This window comes from Tenrec ecaudatus, chromosome 6 (genome assembly GCF_050624435.1).
Source record: "Tenrec ecaudatus isolate mTenEca1 chromosome 6, mTenEca1.hap1, whole genome shotgun sequence".
Taxonomy (NCBI): Eukaryota; Metazoa; Chordata; class Mammalia; order Afrosoricida; family Tenrecidae; genus Tenrec; species Tenrec ecaudatus.
The window spans coordinates 100892420-100901428 of NC_134535.1; the positions used below are offsets into that span (position 1 = coordinate 100892420).

General features: G+C 41.4%; 1 pseudogene; it reads left to right on the forward strand.

Annotated features, from left to right (window-relative positions):
* LOC142451565 (septin-14-like) overlaps nucleotides 1–8466 on the forward strand; it is a 101598-nt pseudogene extending 93132 nt beyond the window's left edge.
* Nucleotides 8467–9009: the final 543 nt, after the last annotated feature.

Genomic DNA, 9009 nt, shown 5'->3' on the forward strand with positions numbered 1-9009 from the left:
ACAATAGTAGGACCCACTAAGATTTAGCCCTAAAGCTAAAAGGGAGTTTCCTCAGGGCTTGTTCTGCTTCCAGAAGATAAATATACGTTTTAAACCAGAACTTCTTCACAAACCTGGGACATAAGCTTGCAAACTCCTCTAGTCAACCTGCTTGACCTACGAACTAGTCCCCGCAATTGTGTAAATCAGTTTCTTAAAATAAATCTATTGCTTCCTCTCTCTTTCCCATTCTCAGTTATATATTTCACTGGTTCTATTTCTCTAGCAAACCCTTCCCAAGTCAAGCTCCAAGGATCCATAAGAGATATTCTTATGTACAGTGTAATGAAGATGTGGTAAGAGTCTGGCAAGCTGCTGAGACATCTTGATCTAGTGACAGTTAATACCAGCGGTTTATGTTTCAGGGATGATAGCTTGGTGATCCAATGTTTAAGCAACTCCGTGCACAATGTAATGACTCGCTGCCTCGCCCTGTGCCATCCTCACAGTGGTTCTTGCTTGTGCTCTGACAATCTGTTCCCACAGAAAGTATAACATAGGGCATCCTCAAAGGCCGTGCTATGAGTGGTCTCTGGGAGGTGGGCTAGACTCTGGCGCACCCAACAACTGTTAAGGTGAGAATGTTGAGAGTCACTGAAGCAAGACTGGGTCTGTGAGGCTAACCAAATGAGATATCGGAGGAGCTGGAGAGCAAAGGCCCTTTTCTTGTTTTTCTATAAAGTTCTTGTCTAGATTATGAAACATGAAAATGAAAAAGCAGTTTCTTTATATTATAAATGCTTGAAGAACGGACAATATTTTAAGCCATTCGTAGAAGTAGCTTCTTAGGAAATCTAACCCCTTAACTATTAGAAGTTTTCACAATATACTATTTTTACCATGTATAAATATGTTCTGAACATCTATTGCAAGAGGCTGCCATGGTAGACACTATAAATATAAAGAGAGGCTTTATGATAGAATCCAGGGAAAATAGAGCATATTCAGAAAGACGGTAAAAGATTATCAAGGTAGATGCTATGCCAATTGGTTATGTATAGTCAAAGGAATATTACTCAACTATAACGAGAAATAAAGTTCTGAAGTGACTATAACATAAATGATCATTGACGATACTAGGCTGAGTGAAATAACCCAAAATAGAGCAAAACAAAAATTCCACTGCCCCTGAGTGGATTCTCATTCACCGTGACTCTATAAGCTCACATGTATATAGTGAGCTAACTCAGTCACCAAAGGACAAATATTGTGAGATCTCACTTATTTAAAATACATAAATTTGAAAGTGTATAGAAATCAAAGTTTATTAGTGATTACCAGGAGTGTGTGTGAGGGAGGGGGAGGAAGACACAAAGCTTAGGAGACACTGAGCTTCTTTAAAGGGTGATGGGAAAATTCAGGAATGGTTGAAAGTGTTGACTGGACAGCGTGATGAACATGATTAATTCCACTAAACTGTACATATGAAGTGGCTAATATGTTTTACTTACATAAACTGAAAAATCCTAATTCCACATTCATGAAGTTGATTCTGATTCACTGTGACCCTACAGGACAAAGTAGATTGTCCAAGACTGTAATCTTTGTAGGAGTTGACTGCCACCTCTTTCTCCTGTGGAGGGATTTAGGTTCAAACTTCTGACCTTTTGGTTGCCAGCTAGCACTTTAACCGCTGCACTACCCAGGATTTAGGGGTTACCTTTATCAAAATAGTGGCATAAATATAGGGAAAAATGGGGGAATCACAATAGAAGTAGATACTGACAGAAACCTATGAGAGATAGAGTACAAGTGTAAGAAATAAAGAAGTTTAAATTAGGAAGGATCAGATGTTCAATAGTATTTATTATTATAGCAAGACTAATGGGAGTCAGGCCTAAGATTTACTAATCTATCTGCACTTCAACTGGAGTGTGTGTGCAGTTTCAGATGAAGAAAGATGCTAACAAGATATGGCCATGTTTTGCAGTGGGGCCATCCCAAGATTATAAAGCATGCTTAGGAAACTATTATATTCAGTCTAACAAGATAGAAGTGTATGCAACCTAGTGATTTTATTCCAGAAGTACAGGGTGGTTGATCCATGTGAACATATATATACACATACAGAGGGTTTATATATCAACCATTCTAAGTCATCATATTACTAGACTAACATAAACCAAACCTGCTGCCATCAAGCTGATTCAGACTCATTCTTGTTGTTAGGTGCCATTGAGTTGGTTCCACACAGCATTGTGAAGCACTGCCAGTGCTCCTCTACTTTACCAAGCATGATGTCCTTCTTCAGGGACTGGTTTCTTCTGACAATATGTCCACAGTACATGAGATGAAGTCTTGTCATCCTTGCTGCTAACGCGCATTCTGACTACTTCTTCCAAGGTACGTTTGCTTGTTCTTTGGGCAGTTGGTGGTACTTTCCATATTCTTTGCCAGCACCATAATCCAAATGCATCGATTCTCCTTTGATCTTCCTTATTTAACGTCCCACTTTCACAGGCATATAAGTCGTTTGAAAACACCATGGCTTGGGTCAGGTACACTCTGGTCCTCCAGGAAACCTCCTATTGTCAATACAGAGGTCTTGTGCACCAGATTTACACAATGCAATGTGTCCTTTGATCTGTTGACTGATGCTTCCATGAGTAGTGATTGTGGATCCACGTGAGACAAAGCTCTTTGACAGCATCGGTATTTTCTGCATTTATCATTGTCTTGCTTATATTGAGTTGTATCCATACTGAAGGCTGCTTATATTGAGTTGTATCCATACTGAAGGCTGCTTATATTGAGTTGTATCCATACTGAAGTTGTATCCATACTGAAGTTGTATCCATACAGAAAATACTTCAATTCCTCTTCACTTCAGCAAGCAAGGTTGAGTCATCAGCATGTCAAAGGTTGTTAAGAAGTCTTCCTGCAGTCCTGATGCCACATGCCTCTGCATGCAGTCCCGCTTCTCTGGTGAGTTCTCAGCATACAGACTGAGTAAGCTCAGTGATGGGATCCAGCCTTCACACACACCTCTCCTGATTTTAAACCACGCAGCATTCCCTGGTTATGTTTGAACAACTACCTTTTAGTCCGTGCACAGGTTCTGCATGAACAAAATGAAGAGTTCTGGAATGTCCATTTTCCCCACGGCTATCTTAGGATGCACACCGTGCACGTGTTGGCACAGTCAATAAAGCACGGTAAACATCGTTCTGCTATGCTCTGCTTTGAGCCAAGATTCATCTGGCATCAGTAATGATGTCCCTTGTCCCATGACCTCTTCTGAATCTGGCCCGAATCTCTGGCATCTCCTTGCCAATGAACTGATGCAACTGTTGTTGGATGATATTCAGCAAAAATTCAATTGCACGTGAGACAAATGCTATTGTTCTACAACGTGAGCATTCTGCTGGGTCACCTTCCTTTGGAATGAGTACAAATACTGATGTCTGTCAGTCAGCTGGCTAAGTAGTTGTCTTCCAAATTTCCTGGCATAGAGAAGTGAGTGCTTTCAGAGCTTCATCAGTTTGTTGAAACATTTCCATTTTTATTTAATCAATTGCCACAGTCTTGTTTTTAGCTCATGTTTTCAGTGCAGGTCGAACTTCTTCCTTCAGCATCGGTTGTTCTTGCTCATACCTTCTGAAATGGTGGACTGTCAACTTGTTCTTTCGGGTACAGTGGCTTAGCATCATTCAAGATTTTGCCCAGAGAATCTTTGACGATTGCAACCCGAGGCTTGGCTTTTCTTGAGTTCTTTCAGTTTCAGAGAAGCTGCGCATGTTCTTCCTTTTAGTTCTCTAACTCTAGATGATGGTTCTCAACCTTCCTAAGGCCATGACCCTTTAATAAAGCTCCTCATGTTGTGGTGACTCCCAACTATAACATTATTTTCATTGCTACTTCATAACTCTAATTTTGTGACTGTTAGGAATCCTAATGTAAATATCTGATATGTAGGATGTATTTTCATTGTTACAAATTGAACATAATTAAAGCATAGTGATTAATCACAAAACAATATGTAATTATATATTGTGAAATATTTATTTCTAATTACAAATAAATGAAATTTTGTCTCGAAGCGTGATGTAGTATGGGTAACAGTCTTCATGCAGGGTACTCATATTTGAGTGTATCTATAGGTGGGTGGACCCGCCTGGAGATAGATAGAAGAGTGGTGTTTTCCGATGGTCTTAGGCGACCCCTGTGAAAGGGTCGTTTGATCCCCAAAGGGGTTGCGACCCACAGGTTGAGAACCGCTGTTCCAGATGTTTGCACATTTCATTATATTTGGCTTTATCTTCTTGAGCTGTCCTTTGACATTTTCCGTTCAGCTCTGTGACTTCATAATTTCTTCCTTATCTACTCTCTGATTAAGAGCAAGTTGCAGAATCTTTTGTGACACGTGGGTCCTTTTTCTTTCTTTCTTTTTTAAAATAACCTTTACTTTCTTCATCAGTGATATTCTTGATGGCATTCCACAGCTCATCAGGCCTTCTGCCATTACTGTTCAATGTAACAAATCTGTTCTTGAGATGTTCTTGAAATTCAGGTGGATTATACTCAAGCCTGTATTTTTGTCTTTTGTGGATTTGTTTTAATTTTCTTCTGCTTCAACCTGAACTTGCATATGAACAATGGGCAGTCTATTTCACAGCCCCTGGTCTAGTTTGAGCTGCTGATACTCAGCTTCTCTGTGGTCTCTTCCCATAGATGTTATCAATTTTATTTCTGTGTCAAGTCTATGTGTATAGTTGCCATTTGTGTTGTTGGAAAAGGCATTTGTGACAAAGAAATCATTGGTCTTGCAAACTTGGTCTTGCAAAATGGGGTCTTCAGCTTATTTTCTATCACCAATGCCATACTTTCCAACTATTGTTCCTTCCTTTTAGTTTCCGAGCTTTACATTCCAATCATCAATAATTATCAATACATCTCACATGTGTGATTAATTTTAGACTGAAGACATGGTTAGAATTCCTCATTTGGGGGCATCACTAGCTTTAGTGGTTAGGGCATACATTTGAATAATAGATTTTCTTGACTGTAGATAAACATCATCCTATCACTGACAACATTATCCTTTAAGATAGATTTTGAAATGTCCTTTTTGACAATGAATGCAAGGCCATTTCTCTTGATTATGTCATACCCAGCAAAGTGCACCGTATAATTTTCTTATTTTAAATGGCCAATACCAGTCCATTTCATCTCACTAATGCCTAGAATATCATTATGCATTCCATTCCATTTTTGACGACTTCGACTTTCCTGGATTCATACTTTGTGTGTTCCGAGTTCCGGTTATTCGTAGAGTTTTTGCAGTTGTTTCTTCATTTTGAGTCATGTTCCATCAGAAAATGAAGGTCTCAAGGGCTTTGCTCCTCACATTTTACTCCATTTGCGTCCTTCTGGTCAACTCCACTTTGAGAAGACAGCTCTTCCTCAGTAATATTTTGAGTGCCTTATGACCTGAGCGGCTCATTTTCTGGAATTATCTCTGACAATATTCTGCTTCTGTTCATTAGTCTTCAGTATCTGACAATGTTTTCAGTACTATCCATAATACACGAGCCACCACAGAATGACAAAATGACAGACAAGTGGTGGATTCTGACTCATTGTGGCCCTGTATAAGGGTTTCTGAGGTTATAAACCTTTACAGGATCATCCATACCTATCTCCCTCCTGAGGAGCAGCTGGTGAGTCGGAACTTCCAACTTGATAGTTAGTAGTCTGATACCAGCACCAGAAGGGCAATTAATATAGTAAGTTGGGTTTTTTGCAAACAAAACAAAACAAAAAGTTATGTGATCATTTCAATAGGTGCAAAAGAGTATTTGGGAATGCAATATCCATTTACAATTTTTAAAACATTCAGTGAGATGGAAAGAAAATATTTTTTAAGTCCGATAAAACATCCAAGAAGTATCTGTAACAAACATTTTACTTAGTGGTGAAAGTGTGAATGAAGTCTAGCAAAAAGTAAAAATTATTACTCTTATGACTTGTATTCAATATTGTATTTGATATACTAGCTAGAACAATAAGGCCAGAAAAAGAAATAAAATGCACACATGTTAGAAAGGAATAAATACAACTCAATTTATTCATAGAAAACATGATATCACAATATGGAAAGAATCTCTAGATATTTACAGATAATATTACAAGTACCATGAGCTTGGAAGGCTACAGAAAACTAAGTTAACATAGTATATATCTACTTTATCCACTCACAATGAGCTGGAAAAGTGAATGGAATGATAGAATTTATAATATTATCACAACTATGAAGTACCTAGGGGCAGTTTTAATAAAGTATGTTCCAGACCCCTTGCATTGCTAATTTAAAAAATTGCTGTGAAAATTAATGAAGAAAAAAAATGGAGAGAGAGGCCATGTTCGAAAAGTTCCAAACAGCTATGGTGTTAATTGCTTTATGGTTGCTCTAAAAATTCAACACCATTCCCAGCAAAGCCCTGGAAGGCTTGTTTATAAAAGTTACTTCCAAAGAAAAAAAAAAAGAAAGAAAAAAGTTACTTTAAAATTATATTTTAAATGTAAATTTTGGGAATGTAAAGGCCTTTGAATGCCCCCAAACACTTTGAAAGAGAACTTACCCAATTTGATTTCAAATTTTACCATAAGGTTGTAACAAATACAAGCCTATGAATAGAAGACTAGGTCCATGCAATAGAATAGAAAGCCCAGAAATAACTACGGTATGCATAATTTGTTAATGTACTAAAGAAATTTCATAGAGGAAAGGGTATTTTTTTAACCAAGAGGGTTAGAAAAATTGTATATCCATATTTTAAAGAGGAGAACTAAAGAAAACATATACCATCTTCTCAGTATCTTTCCCTTGCACTCCAAAGTAGGGTAGTGTGACCCTCTCAGGTACTTCTGCTGAGAAATCCGCAACACTGTGTTCTCCTGTATCTCTCCTCCTCTGTCCCTAACTGTTGCAAGTCCAGGGAATACTTCTCTGGTCCACAAATGGGGACAGGAGAAAGAACAGCACTAGAGGCGGCCGAGCAGGTTTAGACGGCTGCAGAGCGGAAACGGCGGGCAACCCTTTGGTTGACGTGGCGGACAAACTAACGGTTGTGCGGCCCCAAAGACGAACCAACAAGAACAGAAGGAAACATCCCTTGCTTGCCTCTACTTGACAAGTTTGGCTTTGAATGCTTTCCCCGCCAGTTGGTACCTAGTTCTATTCCGCAAGGATTCGCTTTTAATATTCTCTATGTGGGGGGAACTGGAATTGGAAAATCGGCACATTGTTTAATACTAATTTTAAAGGACACAAATCCTCACATTTTCACCCCAGGGTTGGACTTAAAGTTGATGTATGATCTCCATGAAAGTAACGTTCGCTTGAAATGAACAGTTGTGAACACAGGCGGCTACGGCGAGCAAATAAACAAGGAAGCCAGCGAGCGACCGTCGACTACGTAGAGACTCGGTTTGAGGCCTCTCTCCAAGAGCTGAAGACCAGGCGTGCTTCCATCAAGCTCCACGACTCCCGAGTCCACGCGTGTCTCTACTTCATTGCCCCACGCGGCGTTCTCTGACGTCACTGGATCTCGTGTCCATGAAGATGATTGGCAGTAGGGTGGACATTGTACCGCTGATGGCCAAAGCACATGTAGCTTCAAAAACAGATCTACATTAGTTTAAGAGTAAGATCCTGAGCGAATTGGCTGGCAACGGCATCCAGATCCACCAGATCCCGGCCATTGATGAAGCCAGTGCGCGCGTCGGTGAAGAAGGTCTGTCCTTTGCTGTGGTGGGAAGCAGGGATGAAGGGGGAGTTGGGAAGGGGACAGCCAGAGGCCGCCAGTGCCCGGGGGAGTGTTCTAAGTGGACCCCGAAAGCCACTGCGACTCTGAGATGCTGCGCAGCATGCTCGTGGGTACCGCCACGGAGGACCTGACCGAGCACACCTGCACCCAGCACTACCAGCGGTATCGGTGCCACAGGCTGACGAAAATGGGCTACAGGGTCGTGGGTCCCGACAAGCCACCCTTGAGTTTTCAAGAGAACTTTAAAGCCAAAATTCAGGAATTCTCTGGGCAGTGCCAGAGGGAGGAGGAGCGCTGAAACAGGTTTGTGCAGCGGATTAAGGAGACAGAAGCTGGATTTAAAGAACCGAGAAAGAGCTGCAGGATGCATTCGAGCACCTTGCGCGAATCCAGAGAGGGAAGACAGAAGCTGGGCGAAGAGAGAAGACAGCTGGAAGAAGAAATCATGGAGTTCCACAAGATGAAAGCGGACTTTGAATCCCTCCCAGCAAGCCCCCAGGCCCAGCTAGCTAGCGTCCTCAAGAAGGGCAAGGAGCGGAAGAAGTGGCCCCGCCTCCCCTCCTGCCAGTGCCAGAGCCCCTTGCTCCCTGTCCCCCTTCCTGCAGGCCTCTGCTCCCAGCACTTAACTCTGCCTTGGTCATTTCGATACTTTTTGTAAAAGGCTGTCGACTGTACATCTTTCCAATCTGGAACGTGAACTCCCGGAGGGCAGGCACCTGATGCTCCCTCGCCCCGACCCCCATCCTCACCCCCACCCCTGTCACTGCTCTCTCTCAGCACTGAAACTAAAACCTCCGCACTCTAAGCTCACTGCCATTGAGTTGATGCCGACTCACAGTGACCCTAAAGGACGGGGCAAAACTGCCCCTTGTGAATCTCTGAGATTGTCACTTTTACAGCAGTGGTTCTCAACCGGTGAGTCATGACCCCTTTGGGGGTCGAATGACCCTTTCACAGGGGTCGCCAGATTCATAAGAGTAGCAAAATTACAGTTATGAAGTGGCAATGAAAATAATTTTATGGTTGGAGGTCACCACAACAGGAGGAACTGTATTAAAGGGTCTCGGCATGAAGAAGGTTGAGAACCACTGTTTTACAGGAATGGAAAGCCCTATTGTATTTTTTTCTCTCCCAAGGAGTGGCTGGTGATTTTGATCTGTTCGCCTTGTGGTTGGCAACCCAATGCATAATGACTCTGGCA